Here is a 27,700-nt window from a genome sequence, read left to right as displayed (position 1 = left end):
ACTGAGGATACCACCTGAGTCCAATGAATCAGTGATATTCAGTCACATGGGGTCAACATCACTATGAATCTAGGTGGATCCAGGCACTGCTAACCTTAGAACCTTGTGCCAGTTTGCATAAGATTGCATGTGAGATAAACATATTTCAGTGTCTCTCAAAGATCATGAAACAATAAATTTGTCAACTTCTCTTGTGTTATCAGACTCTTTGCAGGTATTCCCTCTCCAAATGCAACAGGTTCACATAGGTCAATGGCAGTTCTAACACTTAGTTCATGGTCACATTTCTACTTTATAATCTTTTTTAAAAAAATATGATTCAGGTGTAGATGTGCTTCTAATGCTCAGCAGAATTTTTAAAAAAATCTAGCTACCCTACAGTTCATTCTCTCATTCATGCATGACTTCATTATCAGAATCAGGTAAAGGTGACTCAGGAGGTCTTCTTTGGGTCAAAGAAGCGATGATGACAGAGTTCAAAAAGCAGGTCAGGTGGCGTGGGAAGTTACCAGAAAGTCTCATTTCACACACCCTTTGCTCTATCATGCCAACCACTTTTGTGCCTCATAGTGAAACTATGTTTGCTGCTCCAACTTCTTCATGAGAGCAGACAAAGTGGCTAGATATATTTTCATAAGGTACTCCACAAACTTATGTTGTAAAATACAAGTTAGGTTTCAAGATGACACAAGAATGTATGGGCACCTGTCTGGAATCTTACTTAATCTGAATCACTCTTGCCATTCACAAAGAACAGCAGAGAGCTGTGGGGACATTGAAACCTTGCCTCCTCATGAGAAACCTTCCCTGGATTTGATATTTCATCAGTCTCTGGCCACAGACTTTCAGGTTTACCATCTCAGCAGGAAAGAATACAAATAGCAGCCTATCATCAAATTCAGCATTTGACCAGTAGGTTTGTAGAATCCCAAATTACCAAGAGTATATGCAACAATATTTTTCCAAGTACATCTGCCCTCACATACCAGTATAAATTAGTTTTGAGCCTTTGGCAACCTGACAGGGTTTAAAACTATTCCCCTTACAAAAATTTCCCTTCACAGATTGCATGGGGACAGGTTTTTGTCACCAAAGCAAAGGTTGGTTATTTATCAGCCTGTCTGGCAAAAAGAATAAAAGGGACAAAGATGAAATCTGTAGACGTCTTTGTTCTCCCAAATGGAGCCTAAACAATCAGATCCCTCAGATTGAAAAAAGGCTTCTGGCCTCCTCCCAGACAAGACAAGGGCACACCCTGGACTATACCACTTCAGATTCCATGGGTGAGGGAGGTCATGTGACTGAGCAGCTCTAAACTCAACAGCAGAAACAAGCATGTTGGGGAAAAGGCCTTTAATCCAGCTTTTCATCCCACTGCCTCTGGAGGAGGGGGCGTGGCAAAGCATTTATTTATTTATTTATAAATTTATTCACCGCCCATCTCCCCCTCATGGGGGACTCTGGGCGGTGTACAATAAATCATGTGTTTAATCATGTGATACCCTCTCCCTCAGTCTACAGTTTGAAGTGACACCGGCATATTAGCAAACTAGGTCAACAATGCAGCCCAGAACAAATAAATATGAATAATGATCCTAAACGTAACTTGGTGGTTAAATTGGTCCAACTGCATAAATTAAACTTAAGCAAATTTTAGTTTCGGTTAGTGTACTTTTTGGAATGCAGCTCTCAGCCTGAAGCAGATTGTTCAGCCTGGTACAGTGGGATTGCACTAAAGAAAATGTCCTGAAAACAGGACCAAGTTCACAGACCAAGTTCACGTTATAGTTTCCCACTCTGCAGGGATATATACTAAACAGTGTGTTCTTCAGTTGACATTTATGCATAATGCAGAAAATTCCTGAGAAAGGTGGTGGTATATGAATGCTGCTGTAAATGTGAAAGATGAAAATGCTGCAAAAAGTACATCAGTTGTCTGAAAAGAAGATGTGGGTGACACATAGGATTACCGTATTTCCTACTTTAACTGGAATTGTTCCAATTTGGTTGGTTTAAAAAATGTCCAGGAAAGTAGGTATGTAGAACTGCGAAGGGGGAGAACAAATTTGTCACCACTCCCCGCAACCTTTCTTGCACAAGGAAAAAAAAAATCAAATTTCAGTGTTTAAATCTGTGCTCTGGATTAGCTAATTAAATTCACTTCCCCTTTGCCTCTGCAAGTTATTTTTTCCCGCCTTTATTATTTTTTATAAATAACTCAAGGTGGCGAACATACCTAATACTCTTTCCTCCTCCTATTTTCCCCACAACAATAACCTTGTGAGGTGGGCCGAGAGAGAGAGACTGGCCCAAAGTCACCCAGCTGGCTGTCATGCCTCAGGCGGGACTAGAACTCACCGCCTCCTGGTTTCTAGTCCGTTGCCTTAACCACTAGACCAAACTGGCTCTAATAATAATAGTTTAATTTAATAATTATTATTATATTATGGCTGGGTTCACACAACATACTAGGCTAGGCATTGGATAATTTGTGATTCAGTGCATTGTGGGAAGCCAGCCGTTGTTTTAGCATGAAGGACTACACACAATTTGCTAAATCATAATAGGATTTATTTGGTTAGGCATAAGATGGTACATGAACACAGCAATTGTCTTCTTAAATTGGATTTAGGGTTCAATGTCCTCTGTGAGCTGAGCACAGCTACTGTGTTCATATTCATAGTCTGCCATTTATTAAAGGCATAAGCAGATTTTAAAAAACACATACCCACACATATCATCAAAAAACAGTAAACATAATTGTGAGTGTATTTGTGTGATTATGGTGTTTGTGTGTGTGTATGTGTGCTAAGAAAACAGCAACATATAATTATTGAAATTAATTGAATAGATTTTTCTGTTCTTCCCAGGCTTAACAGCAAAGGCTAGGCCTGAGTAGGAAGATGTTATGAGACCTTCAAAAAGGTGTTCAAAGCTGCTGCATCTGCGAGAGAAAGGCACATAACTATGAAGCAGCCCCAATAATTCTGTCTGTCATGCTTTGTAGAGCTGGCACACAGATAGTATCCTTACAGATGGCACTTTGGGTAGATCTTTGAGAACATAATGAGACATAGGGGAGAAGATCTGAGTAGGTTGGGACTAAACTGGTTAAGGTTTTGTAAATTATAATCTGCACCTTGCATTGTACCTGTGTGGATATCAGAGCACTGGAGTCAAAGTGACGGGAGAAGAAAAATTGTTTTTGGCTTGCAGGCAAGCCTGCCCCAATTCAGGACCTGAATTGTAGGCAACCAACACTTTTCTCCAAACTCTCTGGCACTTGTTTTCTACTGGAAGGTAGCTATTATTATTATTATCATCGTTACTTTTTCCCCCTTACAGGCGCCAAGATTGCCTCATATTCAATTCCAGCGGGACCAGACCAGTCACTAGGCATGAATCATCAACTCACAATGCAGGTTTGACCCTGCTTATCAAAATCGCACACCTGCATCTTTATAAGAGAAGTCATCCTCCTCTTGTCAGCAGTGATGAATGCCGCAAAAACAAACATGCACCTAAAAATCTTGCTTCCTTTACTACTGATCTCCTGACACCAACCAACTACACTCCCTGTCATTTTTTTTTTTTGGAAGGATGTAGAATCCAGCTCTATCTTACTACCCAGTTTGCTTCCCTTCCATCAAAAGAAACCAGTGAGTCAGAATGTGAGATGGTGACTCAGATCTCACACCACACCCTTCGTACTGGCTCAAGCATGTTTCAGCCCTCACATACCTTCACTCTGTCTTCCAGACTCCTTGGGTCCTTTTTCTCCCTGGAGACTTGTGGGGGTTTGGGGGAAAACAAGCCACTCTATCTCTGGACCCAACAGTAGACCTCTGGTCAGTCACAATGGGTGTAACCTATTCTAATTTATGTGATAGGACTAGAAAACATCTACCTCACTTTGTAAACCACAAAAGCAACCACTGAAATAACCAGTATTCTCAACACTTGTTTTTGTAGATTCTTGGTAGTTCTGTTCACATGACAGACACCCTCAAGTTAGCTCAACCTGTAGTAACTACAGGGACATCTTCATGTAGTTTTGTTGGCAAGAATACGGAAGTGGTTTGCCACTCCTTCTCAGTTATTCTTTTACTTCTTCTAATGTACAATCTTGGGATTTCCTGGTGGCTTGCCATCCAACTACTCACCATATCTGATCCTGCTTAAGTTTTTTTAAGATTAACCAACCTATGTGTGGTATGAACCCAACCTTAGTGGTTAGTAGTATTAGCTGCATCCAGCTCTGTGGGTCGTACATTGAAAAGGGGGTTGGATTTGATGATCTCCATATTTCTTTCTAGCAATTTCTATTATTTTATTCTACTTTCCACAGTGGACAATCTCCAGTCACCCTTTTTCAAGCTTAAAAATAGAAATGGAGAAGCAAATTGTCTGAGTGTAACTCTGCTAGTTAAAACAGTGTTTTCCTCAATATGATTTCCTCAACTGAAATTCTCTTCCCTCCTCAGAGATGCTCTAATTGAGGAAAAACATAGGTATAAAATAGACACAAATTCCTCCTCCAGGAAATGTTTAGTTATATCAGCTTCTGTTCACTTAAGGATTCTCCGAAACATACAATTTGGTCTAGTCGCCTAAGCTTTGTATGCAATTACATTCCTCTGTGATCCTGTGCACACATTCAAAATCTAAAACAACAACAACAACAACAACAACAACAACAAACAAAATGGTGGTGGGGCACCAAGAAATCCATTAAATGTTAATGAGATGACTCGTTTCCTTAATAGGTAGTGCAGCAGCACCCCATTCCAGTGAAACTCTTTTTCCACTACTCCGTCCAAAAACTGTAATATTGAGCATGAATTCTGATGAAACTGTCCACATGCGTAATCACATGATATGAATAAAATAAAATAAAATAAATAAAGTAAAATAAAATAAAACCAATTTTCAAACAGTCATTTGTACAACTTACTACAGATAAAAACCAATCAGCAGATAAGTAAAAGATAAGTGTATTGTTTTCCAAATCTTTTCACATTATGGTTAACACAGACAATTATTGTAACTGCTCACTTTAGTAGTATCTTATAATCTCTATAAGCTCTGGAATCTTAAATGAAATGCTGTACAAGTTCTTATTTATAAATGAAGCACATCCTTGTTTCTACCTGCAAAGAAAGAAACTGGAAACTGCTGGGAAGAGCACTCACAAAATCGTGATACTAAACTTGACCATATGTTTCTCAATGCACCCCGCTCCCCAGCCTCTTCATTTTTATTACCCTCTTGCACTTAAAAATAATTTCCCACGAGATAGTGCTGCCCACTTTGGAAAACACGGAATTACTCAAACATGTTGTATCCAACATATATTTTACAAGGGAAATAAGTTATTTTAAAAAGCATAAATGAAATGGGAATAAAATACTTATAGCTACATCACTAGTTTTTTTTTCTTGCATATGCAGTCATGATTTGCACAGGGTTTACCATCATAAACAACAGACGTACCAGCTTGATGCTGGAGGAAAATGAATCACCTCACTGGCTAGCAGTCTGAAACTGGGAACATACTGGGGAAACATGTCATGAGACCTCCAAAGTATTAACAACTTTAGAACTGCTGTTCGGTCCTTGCAGTGGAAAGGAAACTATAACAGATGATTAGATTTTCTTCTATATTATTCTTGGCTAATTGTGTGGCTGATTATCACTGAAAAAAATCCTTTTAGCTGACAATGGCAGAGGTGTAAAAATGTCTATAAAAGATAATTTATTACTGATATGGCCTAAGGGCTAATCAATAAGCTTTGATTGATTATGTATTATTAAAGGTAGCAAATAAAAGAACTCAAGCAGCAGAGTGGAAGGTACATAGCACTATGAAGAAAATGATTATTCAGAATCAAGCTGTGTGAAAAGATAAAAAAACGGATTTGTCATCCTCACAACCCTAAAGCTGCTGCCTTCTTCACAACAGTCTTCTGACCCCTGACTGGTAAAAATCTGTACTGTATCTGAAGATCAGGGACACCATTTGAGTCAGATCAGTCTTAACTATTCCAAATGCTATGCCAAACTTCAAACTTTCAAACTTAACAGCTTAGAAATACATGCCAGTTTGATTCTTGTCTAAAACTGGGAGCAGCCATAGTGTGAACTGAAGCTACAATTAATTCCTACTAAAAAGCCAGCACAGCTTCTGAAACTTCACTGAAGACTGCTAACATATGCAAGTCTCACTGAGACTATCTTAAGAACTAAACAATTAGTCATAATAAATTTGAATAAATTATAGACACACAGAAAGCAAGCAAGCAAGCAAGCAAGCAAAATAAACCTTACATCAAGCTTAATTGTATGCCTAACACCAAATATGCTTTTCTGGCAGTAAGCTGCAGTATCCCATCCTGCAACTCAGGGAACTGAAGAATGTTTTCTCTCCAGCAACCTTTCTCTCTTTGTGACTCAGCCTGGAATATTCAGACACAGAGAAGGATGCTCAGTGTGGAATTAGAAAGTAAAGTAAAGTAAGTAAGTAAGTAATTACATAAATAAATAAATAGAATAAGGGAAATGAAAAAATAAGAGGGATTGGGAAAAACGGAGACACAGGAATCCCATTTGCAGTTCGTGATTAAAGATGGGTGTTATATTTGAAAGGATTGGAGATGACAGCAGCACATAACACATTTGGAGAAGTCAAGACCAATCCACAGAGACTGAACCCCTTCCGTCCTCTTTCCTCTGCTCACCACACACAGAGTCGACACACCTCCAGGTTCCTATGCCTCCTCATTTCCGGTCAAACCAGTTTAGCATCAAGATCTCCCAGGCAGGATGCTTGAATAACCCTTCCCTGGTAACACCTAATTGGGTTGGTATCTGGGACACTTGCAAGGAAGGACAGCTCATTTTGGCTAGCAGGAAGAAAGGGCTGTAAAAGTCAGATAGTAGTGGGGGTAGAGATGGCACAGTTCTTGGCAAGCAGAGGAGGAAATCGCTATACAGGCTTGGGGCTGGCCTGCTACAAGTGTGTGCATAGCAATGAATGAATGAATGAATAAGAGGATGACAAAAAGACCACCATGGGCATGACCCCATGTTATAAGTTTCTATTTCTAATTAACTTCTCTCATTAGTTTTGGATACCTCTTACACAAACAGGGCTCAAACAGCTAGTTTAAGCAACTCTTCATTCTGCAGAACTAGAAACTTCACCTAGCCTGGCATTTCTCCCACTATGGTCAGCCAGGCTGGCTAATTCATATTTTTCTGTCCCTTCTTACCACAGCTCAGAGAAAATTGCAAAATCATGGTATAAAAAAGAGTTCTCCATCTTATATAGTCCAAACTATTGTTCTAAAGAGAGATCTGTTAGGCAAACCAAGAAAAAGTTAAATAACTTTTTTTTAAAAAAAAAAAGCTGTGTCCTTTGCATTCAGCAATCCCTCACGGTACAGTGCAGAAAATTTAATGTGGTCTCATCCACTCTGCATCATTGCCCCATCCCACTGGGGCCCTCAGCAGCCACAAAGAAGTTAAATGTGGCCCCCAGCCACCAAAAAACAACACTCTTGGCATAAAATGATATGAGATTCTACATCAGTGTTTCTCAACCTTGGCAACTTTAAGATGGGTGGACTTCAACGCCAATATCTCCACTTTCTATGCCATAAGAACACAACTTCTGTCAGCTTAAGGCAACACTGGGCTTTATATAAAATGCCAAGGGTTGCACTTCCCAAATGGGCATGGCCAGTACCCACTGGATAAGGCTGATGGCTTTAAGAGATGAAATGCTGCTTTAAGGGTGAACTAGTGCTTGGTACCACTGTAAACCACTCACTCTGGAGGGGCTTTGGGTGCTGCAAAAGAGAGGCTGGTAGGCCACATATGACCCATGGGCCACTTTTTACATTTGTTTTCAGTAGCATCTTATTTAAAAGCAACGTAGCCATCTAACCTGGTCTCACTTTCCTTTCAATTTCAGCTCAGCATTGCCATTGAGCCTCTCATCCATGGGTAGACAGTAATGGACTGATCTTGATTACAGGTAGTCCTTGCTTAATGACCATAATTGGGACCAGCAACGCCATCGCTAAGTGATGCAGTTGTTAAGCAAGACACCACATGACCGCAATGGACTTACAACCTAACATCCACTGTGGTCATTAAGTGAGACATCATGTGACCATGACTTATGATTTTATTGCCAGCTTCTCTATTGACTCTGCTTGTCTGAAGCCAGCTGTGAAGCATGCAAATAGTGATCATGTGACCACAGGATGTTGCAACAGTCATAAGGGTGAAGACCGGTTGTAAAGTTACTTTTTCAGTGCCATCGTAACTTTGAATGGTCACTAAACAAGGCAGTCATTAAGTGAGGACTACCTGTACTATGTCTCCAGTACTGTTATACAGTGCTGTTTCCAGAGCCTTTAAAGTATGAAACCAGTAGCTGACTTTGAGGCTACAATTAGCAGTCTTACATGAAACCAGAATAAATTCTTGCTAAATTCTGACTCTTTAAAGTTTGCTCCCATCTCTTCTTTCACATACCTATTTTTTGTAGCCTGGGGAATGATACCCCCTTTTGAACACATGCTGTCCCATTCAATTTGCTTTAGATTCTCAGGTAAAGAAGAGAAGAATCCTGTAAACTGAACTATCTAAGGAACAGCCCAAGTTCAGACAGACAAGGCTGTTAAGCATTCAGCCCCGTTCTGCAGAGGAAGCAAACCAGCCAGAGAAATGGGACAAACACATTTTATTTGACTTTTGCCTTTGGCTCTGTGCCTTTCAGGAGGCCTTCTTCACGGCCGATCAAGTTTCCCAACAGTCTCAAGGTCACACCATATTCAACAGCACGTTTGTTTGTGTATGTGTGTTCATGTAGGGGGAGAGGCTGGTCCACCTCCACCACCATACTCTCCAATTGTTCCAGTTTAACTAGTGGGAAAAGTCTTAGTTACTAAATCACTATTTTGTTCAATCACTCATCTGCTGCTCTTTAAAAAAAAAAAACCTTTGGAGGGATGCCTCGTAACATTTTGTTAGTTGCAGCTTACTGGAATGGCCAATCTGCTGTTCCATTCCCAGAGATCTCTGGCCAAGTTGCACATTGCATGACAGAAATGTGTAAATGCTATCCAACAGCCCTTAAGTAATTTTAAAAGCTGCTTTGGAAAAGCACGGGAGGGCAGCACTTAATTCTTTCTCTATTCCAAATTGTAATATTCTTCCTTCCATCCTCCCCACATTCTGCTGTTTGAAAGACATCAGTGCAACCATTGGGTTGAAAGCCCTTTATCCTTTGATCTATCCAATAATCCCTTAAGATTCCCACACCTCCAACATTTACTCAGCCTCAAGGTAATCCACTTTGGGATCAAAACCGAATGGACAATGCCTCTTTGCACACAGAGTTGTTTGATTCATTTGGCCCAGGTATGTCACTGTGAGCAACAGAAATGCTACGGCTGCAGCTTTCCCGACCCTTCGTTTACAAAGAAGAGACTTTCACGTGTTGACACATAACCCCTGCTGAGAGGGAGCAGAGATAAGACCATGCAGGGAGTTGGTGGGTTGAGATGGCACAGATCCAAACAAGGCACCAACATCCTTTCAGGCTTTGGTGAGTTGCCCCAGTACCCCTGTTGGCAGCATGAGCTGGGTCAGGAACTATTTTTAAAAGCATATCTAAAACTGGGCGAAGGACTGCAAGTCAGCAAGAGCTGCTGCAGCTATAGCAGAAAGCAGGGCACCAAAATGGGTTGTTTAACCCTCCAATCCCAAAGTGCAAAAGCAATAAAAGCACTGGCAGAATCATTATCCTTTTATGGTGCAATTCAGACACTCATTACACTTCTTCTGGCTGCCCCTGTCTGGATGGCTGCAGGTGCTGGCTCTTGTAATGGGAAGCATATGGGGCTCAAGAATGTCAAAAAAGAGCATAAAATGGTCTCAGATTCCCTCACACCGTAAGTCTGATGGATGATTTTAGGCAATTCCTATCCTTAAGTTTAACCTGCATCATAGGACTATTGTGAGGATAAACAGTTAAAAGGAAGTTCACTATATATGCAATCCCATAGCTCCTTGGAAGAAATGCAGTACATGTTATTACATATTAAACATATACATTTATTACATAGACTATCCTTAGGATCAAATCTTTGTAGAGTGAGGCTGTATTGATGTAAAGTTAGTGTATTCCTGGATTCCAACCTGGACTCTTCTTCCCAGTTTAATTAAATGCATCCTTCTGCTCTCTTCTTAAGATCATGCTTTGAGGCTGTTACAGAGCATGGCCAGAGAATACTGAAAACACTTATTCCATCTAATTCAGGGGTCACTAAAACAGTGACTGTCAGCACCAGGGCATCCATCAATGTCCAGAAACAGAGCCTACAACACATAAGCTAATTAATGAAAAATGAAACAAATTTCAAAATCTCATGACATCCACACCTCACAATATTTTTATAAACTCATACAATGCCTCACACGAGTGACAAAATCTCACAAGATTTCAAATGATGGGACAGTACACAATTCATTGTGGTCTCACATAACCCTGAAAGCCATAAACCATAAATTCAAGCATATGATTGAATCCACATTATTCCAGGATATCATCAAACAAACCATATTATAGTTTAGTGCAATTTATGAATGTCACAAAAGTACTTATACAACAAATAGCTATGAGTGATTTATGCATCAATGATCTGCAAGCTGACGAAGAAAACCAAACATTTTTGTAAAACAAATTAAAACTAAATCCAAGGATCACTTATCAAAACTGAACTAAACGAGCATAACTAAGTGACTAGACCACATTACCTAATAAAAACTCACCTCTACCAAAAATTCATTAAGTAATATCCAGCAAGCCTTTCTTCAAGTTCTGTTCTCTCTCCGCTATTTCCTAATAATTCACAATATACTTTAAAATCAACCTGCAATTTTGCACCAAATCCTTACCACTTACTGATCTCAAAGACTTTCAGAAAGGTGCTGAACACTAAAAAATCTTCTATTCTCCAGATTAGGGTTAAAGAGTGAACCCTACGAAAGTGGCATTCTAGCAAGCCCTGTGAAGTGTGTTATCCCAGCAAATCTTGAGAGTGTTGCAATGGCAACAAAATCTGTGAGTATGCCAGCAATATTGCATTTAAGAGCTTTTCTCCTAGTTGAGCTGAAGAAAACACTAGGTAGAAGTTGGAAGATGGGAAGCATCCGCATGTGCATCTTAGATACTTGTATGGAGTATCACAATACCCATATGAAAAAGGCAGAGCTTGCATCATGACACTAGGATGCACATTTTGTCATCATCATGATTAGGTATGGACAGCCGTGGGTGTCAGACTCCCCAGCCAGAACCCTGCAGTAAACCACTGTCCTGATTTTACATGGTAAGCTTGGTGCTGAGGTTCAGCCATGGCAAAAGTCTCTCAGATACAGTCTGAAACAAGAATAAAGCTAAATAAAACAGTCAGTTGCCCACAGCCAGCTGAGGATGTAAGTGCATCATATAGCCATGGCAGTTCAAACTCAAATTTTTCTTCCCATCTTTCCCATGAACAAACAGACCCTTCAACCAGCACTTAGTAGCAGACCAATTACTGACTGTCAACTTATCTCTCACAGGACGTTTACTAGGATTCTTTTGAGTGGGAAAACAAATGGCAACATCTCAGGATGAATTTATTGTTGAATGAGTTTTATACATCTCTGAACTGAGGGACAGAAAATATATTTTCTGGCAAGGGCAGAAGTTTTGAAAATGTCCATTTTATCAGAGCTGGTCTGCAAGAAAAGCCATGCAATCAGTGGGGCATATACAAACAAAGGGCTGGGGGTAAAATCAGCATCTGGAAGTACTCTCTCTCACTTTCAGTGCTCCTCATTTGTACATTGACTAGGATTCTTACAAATGTACAGGGTTTTTTTTGTAAATATTACTTAATTGATACCAATGATTGTCCCAGGAGAGCATTACTAGGGATTCCTGCTGGTTGCCACTTACAGCTCTGAATGGCTGCTGAGACAGGAAAGGCTGTAGGTCAATAGCAGGACACATGCTTTCTGTAGAGAAAAAGGCTCCCAAGTATTGAGAGCTGTTGCTAATTAAAATTAGCAATTTTGGACCAACACATCCAATATCTTACATTTTGTAAGATTTACACTTACACAGACAACTTGTATGTTAAAGAGATAAGCAGCTGTTCAGAATTCAAACCGGGACTCTTGTGTGTCTCATTTGCATTAAACTCACACAGTTGAACCAACCTGCTTTTGTTATCTTTGTTTACTTCCTTCTTTTCTTTCTACAGCACAGAGCATTTCTCAAACCGTGTGCAATGAGGAAGAATGGGAAAATACATACCAGTCTTTTGGCATGAGCCCAAAGGCCAAGTGCGCAACTATTAATGCTATTCTGTAATAAGGCTACATGATCAACAGGTTGTAGTTTCCCAAAATGGTGCCCTTCGGATCTGCCAAAAGGCAGGTTGATTGAGAATTCTGGAAGTTGTTGTTCCAACAGAGTTAGAGGGTGTGGTTGGGGAAGGGTTCTCACTCCCAAGATGTATGTTATACAGTTTTTATTTTTTTTAAAAAAAAGTCCAGTTAACATTAGGGCATTTTAGTCTCAGATGCTGAGTGGCCAAATGCCATATCTCTGATTTTTGCTGAATGTGAGGAATAATAAAAATAATAATAATAAAACTGAGAATTCAAGGCAATTCACATACTCAGTAAGGATGGAACTGCACATAATAGGGTAAACATAGCATTCCCAAGTCCAGTGTTAATCAAAGGCTGACTAGGCAATGCCAGTAGTATAATTGGGGGTCTCTCTCTTTCTTATGGGAGATCTATCTGGATAGTCCTATGTACTTCTTGGGAACAAGACAAGGGACACTTTGTTGAAAAACATAACTATATTGACAGTATATATTGGGGAGGGGGAATCAACGTTTATAAGTGTATCTCTCAAGCCATTTAGTTCCACCCCCCATAAAAAGTCTTTTCACGTAAGCAGAAATGTATGCTGTGGTAAGTTACATCAGTTTTGGGGTACTCCAGTTTCAATCCTGAAAATGATGCTGAGCGTGTTCTTTTTTGTCCTCAACATCTGCTGCTCCTGACCCCACAAGTTGTACCACTGGACAATCTCCAAACTTATAGTCAACAATCTAAAGATAAGCTATGCCATTTCTCAGTGAGAACACAGTTTCAAATAAAACAAGGCTTCTAACTAGAACATATGGAAGGTATCTCCTGAATGCAGCACCTTATAATTCTATTTCCGTGGGCTGGAAAAGTTATAACAGATAATCTTTATGCTATGCCTAGCAAACTAGTGTCAGACTTAACTAGAAGATCCCTCTCCATCCTAGTATTCACCTCTCTCAATTCTCGAGAGACAAAATAGATCAGTTTTCCTATGAAATCTTTAATTTGTACAGCTATTCTCTTACTTTCCCCACATCCTTACGTATGAAATCTTTAATTTGTACAGCTATTCTCTTACTTTCCCCACATCCTTACGCTGAAAATGAATATATTCTTTCATTATACTGTATATTTGACTCAGGGTGACTATATGCGCTTTGGAGGATCTAGGTCATTTTTTATGCCAGATGTATTCTTTCCACATTATAGGCTTGACTGAAAGAGAGGGGAAGGAAAAGAATGGATTGGGTTCTGCCTGAAAGTAAGTAGTGTACCTAGGGAAGTTTGCTGAAAGTCACTTTCCCTCACCTCAGATAATTATCTGAAGGACTCCAGACCTCCCTCACTTTAGATTTGCACTGAACCGAATGGCTGGGTATATTATCACACTAACTCTAATTTGTTTTGTTTTGGCTTATTGTGTTGTTCAATAACCCTAGATTATTATTTTATGAGATGTACAAAGTAGGGCCCTGAGTCTTGTTCACCAAAACCTAGTTAAAATAAACTATGTGCTGTGTGTATGTGTATGTATATGTGTATGTATATGAAAAGAAAGAACCCCCCCCACATAGATATATACATCTCAGCTATCAAAATTCTAAACAATCCTCCAAATAGGGAGGCCGGCTGATTTCCCCCCCCCCCCCAAATATATACAGTATATATATACAGAGGTGAATTTTCAAGACTAAGAATGTACAAAACTCACTAAGTCAGGAACAAAATGTTTGAGAGAACTCTGAAAACTCTCCAAACCAGTTAGATTCTCCTCTGGATCGTGCCATGCTAGGTTCAGTTCAGCAGTTTCTGAACATAAATCCTCTGAACTGGAAGTGATTTGTGATGTCCCAGACATAACATTTTGGATGAAATCGGCCTGTTTCAGTTCTGGACCACCTTGCGACACTTCAAACTGCAAAGTAGCCTTAAAACAGTATAATCCAGAGAGGGAACAAAACAATCCAGAGTTGTCTGAAAAAATCCATTCCTAAATTGGTAAGTTTTGCATATTCCTACTCTAGGCTATTGTATAATTACAGAAAATGGGTTGCAATTCCTTTATAATCAGGAAAGTATAAATTATGAATTTCTTTCTCCTTCTGTTAGTTTCCAAATCTTGGGTATGTAGTTCAAGAGAACAAAAAAACTTACAAAAGTAATATATATTACAGAACTAAATCCATACGTGAAATAACTTCCGTCCAAAAAGGATCCCTTATGCCATACGGCTACATCATAAGAACCAATGTTGCAATTTGAGCGCTACATCCCCAATAATTAGCTAAAACCACAACACACAGACAACAAAAGATGCAAACTATTTGTCTTGAGGTAGAGCAGCTTCCTCCATCTTGGGTTTGTGTGGAATTGCTAAACAAAGGCAATTGGGAGGCACTTGCTGGGCGGAATCACTGGGCAGAAGATGCTGGATTTCTCCAGACCTTTCAGCTGAGCTCCAAGCCAGATATAAACGTGTCAGGGAGTCATCTACAATGTGATCTACAAAGTGAGACTGTAAGAGTAAGCAGGGGAAGTCTTTATATTGCCTTGCTTTCTCCTTTCTCCTCTATAAATGCCTTCTCATTCATATTACCTCTAAGCAAAGCTTGGGGAAACCATCCAACTGTGCCTAATCATAGATCAACATTTGTGTAATTATGTTACAAACATAGCACTGAAGTGCCAAAAAGGACATAAGGAGTTAATGCCGTAAGGTAAAGGTAAAGGTAAAGGTAAAGGTAAAGGTACAGGTAAAGGTTTCCCTTGACATTAAGTCCAGTCATGTCTGACTCTAGGGGCCGGTGCTCATCTCCGTTTCAAAGCCGAAGAGCCGGCGTTTGTCTGAAGACACTTCCGTGGTCATGTGGCCGGCATGACTGAACGGAATGCCGTTACCCACCGAAGCGGTGCCTATTAATCTACTCACATTGGCATGTTTTCGAACTGCTAGGTTGGCAGGAGCTGGGACTGGCAACAGGCGCTCACCCCGTCACGCGGATTCGAACCGCCGACTTTTCGATCGGCAAGCTCAGCAGCTCAGCGGTTTAACCCGCAGCGTCACCTCATCTCTTACTAATGCCATAAACAAGATTTAAATTTGAGACCTTCTTAATCTCACGTCCACAGCTTATCTTGTTAATCACAAGTTCTGAGGACATGGCATAGCACTACTGATGCCAGAATAAATCAGTCCAAATAGTTTATATCAGAGAACCTAAGTGTTATACTCTACACAGCCCTGCAAGGTAACAGTGTAATACTATATAAGTCTACTCAAAAGTCCCCAACAGGATACTTATGCATTCCCTCTTTTCTTTTCTAGTGGTTCTTCTCCTTTCTACCTGCAGTTGGTTTTAACAAGAGATTAAAAAACATATGCCATCTAGCAAAGATAAGGGAGCTCATTTTAGGAGGGAATAGTAGTAAATCCAACATACCCATGGGCTTCCGTCAAAGCGTTCCAAAGGATGTTTGGTTTTCATGAATACACAGATAACATAGCAACAGATGACCAAAGATGGGTCAAGATGGAAGATGACATTCTATCAATCTCAGCACACGGAAGATGACCTACACTGATGATCTTAGTGATCAGTTAGATTTTTAATGGTGGAGGATCAAAGACAGCATGACTCTAAAAGTGAATTGCTGAAAAACAACAGTAGCAGAAGACTACAGCACTTGTGTGTTTACTTATTTGGTTGGCTGCTATAAAAACAGGATTCCTGTTGTCCAATCAGGCAGAACTATTTTTAGCTTGTTGTACTTTGTGATACATAAGGCAACTTATTGAATTACTCGTTCCCCATCAAACATAAAAAGCTTGACAAAATATGCATACTGGGAAGACTATGCATTCCCAAGGCAACATATGTTACTCTAACAAAAATAGTGATATAGGATATGTGCTAAAAAGTTAATTTAATTAATTATGGCTGCTGTTTGGGGAATCCTGGGAAATATATTATGAGGATGCTAGAGTTTAGAAAGCTTTTTTCAGCACACTTAACTGTAATTCACACAAAGAATTTTCCTACCAACTCATATTTGCCAGCAAAGCACTTTGGATCCTGCCAACACAGCTGCATAAAAGGGGGACTGGCGCTGCACGCAGGTCATTAGCCATTGACGTCTGAGAGTAAGTAATTTCATCAGGATTCTGATGATTGGATCTGAACTTGGCAGCAGAGCTGAGCCCAGCACATTAGCTGCCCTTTCACCTATCCCAAAAGGAATTTATATCACAAGAGGCTTGAAGCAAACCCACAGAGGGCAAGAAATAGAGAGAGTAAAGACGATCAAAGTTCCAGTGATTAGATAGAGGCTGCAATCACAGCATAATCACCACGTAGGGTAAAGCACACTGGAGAGAGAGAGAGAAAAAATGCTGGCCTCAGCACTGATTTTTCCAATTTCTTAGTTGTGACTTTCATTTCCTCAACAGATACAGTCCTACATACATCTAATGTAGCTTCATCCAACATTCTTACCTCATTCCTTGGCTCTTGTCTACCACAGCCCTTTCACTGTAAACTTTGCTCTTTTGAGCAAGGACCTGCTTTTTGCTTAGAATACTATATACTATATTACCCAAAGTTGGGTAATCTCTGGTCTATATTTGACTGGTCTAATCACACAATAAACATTGGACAGCGAATTATCACTTCTCAATAGTAATTTTTGCTTATTTGTAAAAATCATCATTACTGTAAATGTGCTAACCTATGGCAGATTTAATACATCAATTTTACTGAAAACAAGCTATCCCTCCAAAAAAGAAAGGGCCCAATTCCCACCCTTGTCATTACCAGGCCCCCTGGCCAATAAAGTTCAGCCTGTGAACGCAAGGTCCCCCTCTCCTACTCTGTACTATAAGACATGTTAAGTCTCCCCAGATCTGATGGACAATAACAGTTCCCATCAGCTATAGTTGGTAAGGCCAATGGAGGAGCCAAGCACAGAGCGCACTTGAAGTATTTAGAATAGCCATTCCCCATGAATCTAAGACAGGGAGCGAGATTCATTCTTTCTTCCCATTCCGTCTCCCTTTTTGGTAAGTTAGCAACTTAGAAGATTGGCCCTGTAACTTGTATGGAATTCATTCTTGTCGGCTCCCCTAACGGATGCCACTTCTAAAGCATATTTTGCTACTCCTGGGGCCACTGACAGTAGAGATTTTTCTTTACATGAGTGTTGGCTGCTACTTAATCTCATATGCTAACAGGTAACCTATACAAGGGACACTGGAACTCTGTTTTGGGGAAGGTATAGTTCATACTTACGTGGACATCAGCCTCAGACGATATATAAAATGCCACAGTCTTCCATGTTGTAACTCAACACAGTACTCAAACTGAATGGGGACAATTTATACATTACTAAACATTCAGTAATAGAGTGACCCCCCCCCCAAATCAAGTGATCTCCAAATCAAACTTCCCAAAAATTCTGTTTTGCCAAACTGCCAAGAGATAATTCTTTTCCTACAGAGTGTGTTTTTCCCTGGAGAGACTGGAAAAACTTCACATACAGTTACATCTCACTCTTGAGCATTATATTTTCAAAGGTGTCATATTTTTTTCAACTGGTTTCATCTCCACAGGGACTTCTATAAATTAATTCTGTCAACACAAAGCTATCTGTAATCTAAATAACATGACATCTGAAAATTCCTTTTTTTGTTTAGTACATTTATATTGCTGCCTTTCTTCCTAGATACTGTACACAGTGATTTATATAGCAGTCTTCTTTCTACACAAACCTGTGAATAGGTTTAGCTGAAAGATAGTACTGGTTCAATGTCTCCCACATTTTACAAGAAAAAGAGGCCCTGTTCACATCCACTGCCTTTTTTTTCTCTTTTGTCTCAACCACAAAGTACCATGTTACAGTTTCATTCAGGGTAATTAAAAATGTTGGTCACTAACTTATAAGAATATAAGAAACCGGAGAGCCAATTTGGTCTAGTGGTTAAGGTGCTGGGCTAGAAACCAGGAGTGTGTGAGTTCTAGTCCCACCTTAGGCACGAAAGCCAGCTGGGTGACCTTGGGCAGGTCACTCTCTCTCAGTCTAACTCACCTCACAGGGTTGCTGTTCGGGGAAAATAGGAGGAGGCAGGAGTATTAGGTATGTTTGCCACCTTGAGTTATTTATAAGAATAATAAAGGTGAGATAGAAAATAACTAAATAATAATATATTTGATGCTGTGGATCAGACATGTTATATCTATTATCTACATAAACATTCCAGATATGGAATGTGTTAAAAGGCCTGCAGAAGGTAGCTATTTAAAATTTTAGTTTGAAAAATTAAGTTGCTCATCGATTCTAAGGATTAATCATTAATTTATTGTTACAGTTTCAGGTCACCTGCCTCCAGGGACTAAAGGAGTTTGTCCAGAACTTTCATAATTACTTAAGCATAAGTAAAAGTAAAATCATTTGGAATAATCATATGCTGTGCCAGAGTCAACAGAGTCAACAATAAAAAATAGGAACTGCAACCTATGATGAAGGGAGAGAGTCACTACAGTAATGCTACACCAATATTACAGACACTGTATGGATAGCCAATTTGTTTCTGGGTACAGTTCAAGGTGCTTGTTATTACCTATAACATGGGTACTCAACATGACTTACTGTAGTCTAGGCTACCTATGGGAACATCTCCAGAGGGCATCTACCAGCCCTGTTCAATCCATTCATGAAATGTTATCTCCTTCCTTGAGAGATCAAGGACAGAAGGATTCCAAACCAGGCCTTTTCAATAGCAGCTACTTCCCTGTGGAATAAACTGCCCTTGAAATCCATATGGCTTCTATACTCCTATCTTTTTGCAGGCCAAAAGATTTGACTCTTTAATATAGCATTTAGAAATTAAAATACATGGCATGGACTGTTTTTAACCCTCTTTTGTACCATTATGTCTTCTTTTTATACTATTGCTATATTGGTCTTGAATGATTGTTATTTTATTTTTTTTAAATTTGGACTAAATCTGGAGCCCCTATGTATACGAAGTGGCAGGGAAAGTAATGGCTTGCTTAAACCCAAAGACTGGGAGGTGAACAAGCTGGCAGAGAGAGAGAGAGACTGAGACAAAGAAACAGAGACAGAATGAGTGACAATGGAGGGGAGAGCTGGATTTTAAGATCCGATTCAAAATTCATAGAAAGTCTCAAGCAAAATAATTAATTACCAAGGTGAAAATGACAGAAAGCACTTCAATATTGATCATGCAATTAAAGCATTAAAATGGGGGTGCATATACCAAGCAAAATGAACTCAGGGCTCAGAATTCTAGGGTTCAGGATAGATTATAGAAAGAAGAAAGTCATGATGTAACTTTAGAGAGAGAGATTAAACTATAATTGTACTCATAACTGCTGTAAAAAAGATTGGAAGCCACTTCTTTATTTCTTTTTTTCTACTTTTCTTCTGCTTTTTTTCTTTTTGCACTTTTGGCTTTTTCTTTTATTTCTCCCTTTCTCTTTCTTCTTTTTCATTCTATTTTAGTTTGGTTTGTATTAGTTCTTATTATTGTTAAAATTTATATACACATACACACACACACACACACACACAGTATATACAAACATAGAAAGAGAGGAGCACTGAAGTAGGCCTTTTAGCAGTGGATGTGGCTTTCCCAGTGGAATGAGGAGAATGCTGGGGGCTTCACCCCCAAAAGCGGTGGCAGGGCAGAACAAAAGCTGTATTTGATTCAATTTGCAGTTATTTAAATTTACATGGATTGTTTGTTTGTTTGTTTGTTTGTTTAGCATATGGCGTACAATGCCAACTTAGCATATGGCGTACAATGTTTTTTACGCATGGTAGATGTTCTGGCACCAGCAGTTGCTAGTTCTTTGTTGCACTGGTGCACCACAAGAGGGTGAGCTCGCTTTGCACCAGCTGGCCAGCAGCGTTCCTTGGGGAAGTCGGCTCCTCTGGGGCTTTTCTCCACCGATCCCCTGCCAGTCACATCCAGGCAGATCCAGTGCTGGTTCCTGCTCTCCACGCAGAGCACCGCCAGCCTTTCCCCCCACCAAAATGGGGGTACCTATTTATCTACTCGCAGATGGTATGCTTTCGAACTGCTAGGAGGGCAGGAGCTGGGGACAAAATGATGGGAGCTCATTTCCATCACGTGGAGCTGGGCTCGAACCGTTGGAGCATCGACCATTTCTAGCCAGCAGACTCCAGCGTCATTAAGCTGCTGCACCACCATGTCCCTTTATTTACCTGGATTTAATATGATTACTCTCCAATCATTCTATTTTCCCCATCTATCACATTAAGAATTAAAAATTGATCATGCTATTTTAAAAATGTTTTAAACAATTGGGAGGGGATTACCAAATAGCAGGCAGTAGGCCTAATCCTAATGATATTTTTATAGAGTAGCATATGTTGTTCCTTTTTAACTCTGGTGAAGAATCCAGATATTCTTCCAAGTTAAGGATCCAGTTAATATGTTTAAAGTTTAACCCTGCCCTATCGTGGCTCCAGAAATGATAGACAGCTTACAAGGCCATGGCAGAAGTCTACGCACGAAAGTTTCACAAAGGGATCCCTTTGTCAGGCAGCCCTCAAACACTTCAAGTCAGCCTGCTCCATGCCCTGCCTTTAAACGTGATGGCAGGAGTTGGGTTCCACCTGGGTTTTTATTAACAGAACGTTCTGTCCCTCACCCAGGCCAACAAGTCATGTCCTTCTAACATTGGCCAATGGCCAACTGGCAACCCCTAAGACTATTGCTGGCAGCACCACATTGAGTCAAAGATTATACGAGAAGGCCTCTGAGCCTCCTATTTTTCTTCTCACAGAAGAAAATAGGACTCAGATGAAGTCAAGAGAACAATTGACTGCAGAAGGACATAGTTTTCAATGGTTTCCAGATGCACAGTTAGATGGACGCTTGGGAGAGAATGTGGGTAACTGGTATTAAATTTATATTTTGTTCTAGTTTAAGAGAAATGTTTTATAAAATGATGTATCATTGGTATATGACACCAGAGAAATTATCAAAAATGTTCAAAGGTATTTCAAACTGGTGTTGGAAATGTGAAAAGCATGAGGGAACATTTTATCATGCATGGTGGACTTGTGAGAAAGCTAAGAAATTTTGGATACAAATTCACACAATGGTGCAAAGATTTTAAAGATTAATACTGCAAAGAAACCAGAATTCTTTTTATTGGGACTTATGGACATGAATTAGAAAAGACTCATGGTAGACTGATTTTATACCATAAGGAAGGCTGAGAGAAGGAAGATCGATGCTTTTGAACTGTGGTGTTGGAGGAAAATTCTGAGAGTGCCTTGGACTGCAAGAAGATCAAACCAGTCCATACTCCAGGAAATAAAGCCAGACTGCTCACTTGAGGGAATGGCATTAAAGGCAAAACTGAAATACTTTGGCCACATAATGAGAAGACAGGACACCCTGGAGAAGATGCTGATGCTAGGGAGAGAGGAAGGCAAAAGGAAGAGGGGCCGACCAAGGGCAAGGTGGATAGATGATATTCTAGAGGTGACGGACTCGTCCCTGGGGGAGCTGGGGGTGTTGACGACCGACAGGAAGCTCTGGCGTGGGCTGGTCCATGAAGTCACAAAGAGTCGGAAGCGACTAGATGAATAAACAACAAAAAGACTGATTTTATATATGGTAACTGCAGCAAGATTATTGTATGCACAATGATGGAAGAATAATGAAATTCCCACAGAGGAGGAATGGATTGTGAAAATGTCAGAATTTTCAGAAATTGCAAAACTGACCTGTCTGGTCAAAGAAAGAACAACAAAAACTTTTCTGAAAGACTAGAAATCTTATACGGACTTTTTGCTGAGAGAAGAAAGAAATGAATGGATGACTTAGGGATTTGAAGATTAAGAAAGATGTGGGTTAAATGAGGGGCTGAAGGGATTTCTATAATATCTAAGAGGGTGGAAGGGTGATAAGATTGTAATTATCTGTTGAAAAGGTCGGAAGTCATTCACATATTTCTACACTTCTGTTTTTTTCTTTTTTGTTTCTTGCATTTCTTGCTTGTTTGCTTGCTTTTTTCCTTTTGATTAGTCTTTTATTCTATATAAACATTCTTAATGAATAGAAATAAATTTTAAAAAAGAAAACAGGATGGTTCAGTCCCTGTGCTGTTGTGGGGAACGGGGGGGGGGGGGATCTGCTATTGGAAGGGGAACACTTAACTTCTTGATGGGTTCCTCAGTCCCACCACTTTGGTAATTTTGTCCCAGTTTTACAGTTACCTCTGGGTCTGAAACTAAACCTATCCAAGTGGGATAGGGAGGACTGCAGGGATGGGAAGAATCCAAAAGCTCAATCTCCACCACAAATTACCTCCTCTAGGAATGCCTCCCTTGCCATCAGAGCTAGCCCAAAACATTGAGTTGCCTACAGCAAAAGACCAGACGGCCTCTTCTCTACTTACAATCCCAGGTATTGTAAGTATTCAGGCCAGTGACTGAATTTTATCTCAATATTGGTAACAGGACAGCTTTTTCTTCTTGAAGTTGCTGGATAACTTAGGGGAACGTGGCACATGGTCAGTGTGGACCCACCTATGCCAGGACTAAGGGAGGGGGGACCCAGGCACAGATCTACCCTCAGACATGGAGAGTCACTGGGTGACTTTAGGCATCTCATTTTCTCTTAGCCCAACTTATTGCACAAGAGTGCTGTGACCAAAAAAAATGGAGATGAGAGTGCAATTTACATCACTCTGAATTCCTGGAGGAAAGGCAGGATATAAATCTAATAAATGACATTAAAATGTTCCAGTCTACTTAATGGTGGTCCAGATGATCCCAGTGGAGGTTCCTCCACTAGGAAGTGCCACATCAACTGTACTTGGACCTTTACTTCTGGTCAAAAAAGTACCTTATTTCTTCAATGCTATCTTCGCCTTAGAGTATAATTGGTTCTGTAAGTTAGGTATCATATTCATTTCAAACTATAAACTTTGAATAACGTGTCTAAATTGTCATTTACTTTTACGTGAGGCCACGTTTCCTAAAAGCAGCCTAGAAAAACTTTAAACAAAGTAGAGTTTGCCAGGGATTACAAACTTGCTAAAGAAGCACGAAGTGTTACCCCAAGGGACAAAGCATTATATACGAACAACATACCAAAAGCTATTTTTTAAAAGGCATGTTCTCACCTTTCTCCCCTTGAGCTAGCATGTGTTCCTCCAGCTGGCCAACCATAGAGTGCTAAAAACAGCAATTAGGTAGCATACTGCCCCCAACCTTGTTTTTCCCTCCTCATGTCTGCTATTTGGAGGACAAAAATAAAAAACAAAACAGAGACCCCACACCCACTGCATGGAAATCTTCAGATCGCTGGGCAAACAGGAGCCTGGGAGCAGTTTCTGCCAAAGGATGACTGCATCTGCCATCCCATAATTTTGGAGGAAATGCAGCAGCTCTATCTTAATGGTGTTTTTTTTTCCAGGACCAACAGCAGAACCAGTTGATTTCTGAAGTTAATCAGCACAGCGTGTGAAAATCACTAGAAGTCCCACAGTGCCATAAGGGGCACGCAGAGGTACTCCTGTTTGTAGAAGGGTCCTAACTAACCTATAGAAAATTAGGCTCGAAAACGTGTGGCTCCCTTACTAACACCTGCCTCTCTGTTCATTTTCTGTTGAATAGTTAGGTGATTGAATATTTTGGAAGAGCTGGCATTTAACAATTTGGAGTGGGTGCGCATGTTGAAAAAGTGCCAAGAAAGACAATTTGGCTCCTTATAATGTTTGGCTCTATACGCTAAATGTTGATTTCATTCCTTGGAGAAAAGCTTACAAACTTTGGTAAAGTTGTGAACAATTCTGCATTTGCTTGGAACCCAGTATGGGGTGAAAGCAGTTTTTTTTAATGTTGTTTTAAAAAGGAAGGGAATTAAGCCATGGGCCAAGATCACCCACTAACACCCTGCTACCAGTGGCTTTTTCGCTAAAGAAAGAAAGAGAGTTTGATTTCTGTTACCTATGTTTGTTTATAACACTGGGTGATTCTAGTTCTCATTGTGTGATCTCCCTGTATCATTCACTGAATTCTTATGTGAAGGGGTACAGAATGAGGGCACACAGTGTTGTCTTCCAACAGAACCCACATATTATTCCATTTTTTTCTAAAAAGAAAAAAAACAAAAGGAAGGGCAAAATAGCTATATCATGAATTTTGATTTGTAGCACTAGAAACCTGCCACATCACAAACTACCCCGATTATAGTACAAAACCTGGCAACAAACCGAAGAGAGAAACACCTTATTATGTCAACATAGAAACCTGAAATCAAACTGAAAATGCAGCGGTTTGCATTTGAATGGCAAGGAGTGACTCTCCACTATTTAACAATACTTTTCCTCTTTCCTAAAATCCCTGATCTGCAGTAATACAAATATAGATTTGGAATTGCACATGCAGGTCAGTCCATTTTATGACTCATAGAGCACAGGAAGCAATTGGCTCTGTCTTTTTTGGAGCCATTACTTTACTCTGCCTTCTGTTTGCGACCTTTTTAATAAACCCAAATATGTTGCCCAGGGCAATGGGCACACACGTTCGGGGTTAAGCTATACTGTTTGACTATTTTGAATTCTCAGTTGCGAGGAACAATAGAAGTGCAGAACAATATTTTCTGGAACTCTACATTTGGACAAGAGCCTCCTTTGGGGAGTGGTGTCAGAGATCCTGACCCTGCTATCTAACAATGCTGTATCAGAACAGCTCTACATGACCAGATTGGACATCCCATCTATCTAGCTTTCCCTGAGACTTTGGGGAGTTGTAGTCCGTATATCTAAAGCAGTGTTTCTCAACCTTGGCAGCGTGAAGATGTGTGGACTTCATCTCCCAGAATTCTGGGAGTTGAAGTCCACACATCTTCACGCTGCCAAGGTTGAGAAACACTAATCTAAAGGGCTGGAACAAGAATGAGAATGTGAATTTATTTATTTTTACAATTTGTGGGCTTCCCCTCCAAATGTCTCTTAGGGCATCTTATAATAGCCTTTTAAACCTACCCCCAAAAGTTAAAAGCAATAGCTCTCTTTTATTGCACTTGGTATTCAAATCAATACAACAGTACATGCATGTTCACTAATAGACTGTTCATCTTCTATCAATACCGAGAGGCATCCTGAATAGCCTCAGATATGACTATTTTGGAAATTATGCTCATAGTATAATTTGCAATATTTCTCCACATGTTTTCCCATCTCTTGCCCTAGTACAATTTTCCAAACCAATAATAATGGCACAAACACTGAAACCGAGACTACTGAACTATAATCTACATTTCCCAGTCATTTTCTTTTGTCCAATTCCTCCTGTTGCTGTTCCAAGGGTATGAACAGGAAAGGAAGAATGCAGTCTTAACAGGAAGCAAATAGTAGAACTACTAAGAGTTAAAAAGAGACAGAAAAGACAGGAAGTCAAAAAAATAACATGTAGTTTTAAAACTGGAAGCAGGTTTATGTATATATTTACAAAAACAATTTTTTAAGAATCCACCAGAAAAAAAAGAAACCTCAGATTTGAAAGGAATGTAAGAAAGTAAGAAAAAAAAAAATCTAAAACAAATTCAGGTACAAAAGAGTAAGCAAAGCCTTAGAAATCTTAACATTCCAGATGTTACGTTGGAACTGCAATGCTATCTGCACATACCAGGAACTGGGGCAAGATCGTAAATTTTACTCCTAAGTAAATAATCATAGGATCAGGCAGCAGGTCTTTCACTTCACTGCGTACCAGCCTCCCCACCCTCCCCACCCTTATCCTCAACGTGACCTTTCCTGACTCCAGATTTAAGAAGGAAGAAGAGGAGCAAAAGCAGTCCGAAAAGACGGGGAAAGATAAACAAGCCTACCTGACCCTGGTGATTTGTGGATCCGCTGTTGCCTCGACTCTCAGAACTGGGGGATCCTGTTTAGTTTGAATCCTTTATCTACCTGCCTCCAAAGCTGCCACGCCTCTTTCTCTTGACATCACAGCCGGCCAAAACACACACACAAGCAGACTAGAATCAGCCAAAGGTGATAGAGCAGGTGCACCATGGTTTCAAACTCCTTTCTTCTTGGCAGTGTTAGAGAGAATTTTATGGTTAACTTGCTTAACTTTCCCTCCTCTGGGACCTTCTTTTTCTTCTTTTTCTGTTCTACTTTGTTTTTCAGTCAGGTCTTGATATTATTCCATACCACTCCAGACTTTGCCAACTAGCAGGGAAAGGTCACTGGGTGTTATTATAATAAGTCTGATAAAGCCAAGCTTGACAGCTTCAGAAAAGTAGACATGGGATGGGGAGAGTTGGGAGGGGCAAGTGGTAGAAGGTAGAGAATGAAAGATCACATTTCTAGCTAATTTGCACACTGGCACCTGGCCTTTATAACTTTACCCAGAGATTAACTCTATTAGAGTACCAACCTGCAGCTGATTTCATCCTACATATGAATAACAAGACCCAAAGTCCTTCTTCAAATGGACAATTAGACTAGGGAAAGGGTTCTGTGTGAAGGAAATTCTCAAAAATAATTTTAAAAATGTTAAAACACAGTGTTGCTATGTAGTTACGTTTTATAAAAGAAGTATTTAATCTTGTGACACTAGGCCAACATAACCCAAACTATATTTGATGGAAAGCAAGGCAGCAGTCTTTCTCCCAAGGTTTTGTCTTTCAGTAGTTTTCAAGCTTTCTAGCAGCAGGGAGCTTTTTCTTCATTGGTCAGTGGCGGATGGTGTATACATTTGATAGAAAATGCCATATGGCAGAGAATTGAGGATATAGAAAGATATTATACGGCACATTTCAACCCACTTCTTCCATCATGTTCATTCCTCAGTTAAGAATACATTGTAGACAACAGGTGGGGTTGGCTTACAGTTTATACCCTCCTTGACAATTGTCCATCCTGTCTAGGGATGAGGAAGGTGGCACTTTGTCAGCAACTGGAGGAAAACAATTTCTTCCCTGCTCTAGAACAAGGCCCACAGTCCATTGTGGCTGCATTTTGTAAATTGTCTTTAGGAAAAGTGTGATGAGAATTGCAGATGATCCCTTGAATATTTTCCAAGGAATACTGAGATTCTCCAAGATCCAGTTTGAAAACTAGCATTATAACATATTCTGTATTAAGTAGTATTGTTTTAGCATTTGTTCCTGTATCCCTAGTTCACTGAGTTATGATATATCGCAGACTTCCCCAGTTTGATACCCTTGGAATAT

The 27,700-nt window shown here is 39.9% G+C and overlaps 1 protein-coding gene across 1 annotated transcript in view; it reads right to left on the bottom strand.

Annotated features, from left to right (window-relative positions):
• The window catches only part of GRB7 (growth factor receptor bound protein 7), a 57,838-nt gene extending 31,348 nt beyond the window's left edge, over positions 1–26,490 (bottom strand). Inside the window, exon 1 of the mRNA XM_063300649.1 lies at positions 26,348–26,490. The gene's annotated coding sequence lies outside the window, so the exon portion shown is untranslated. The remainder of the gene's footprint in view (positions 1–26,347) is intronic.
• Positions 26,491–27,700: the final 1,210 nt, after the last annotated feature.

The sequence above is a fragment of the Candoia aspera genome, chromosome 4 (genome assembly GCF_035149785.1).
Source record: "Candoia aspera isolate rCanAsp1 chromosome 4, rCanAsp1.hap2, whole genome shotgun sequence".
NCBI lineage: Eukaryota > Metazoa > Chordata > Lepidosauria > Squamata > Boidae > Candoia > Candoia aspera.
This window is presented reverse-complemented; position numbering and strand designations above follow the sequence as displayed.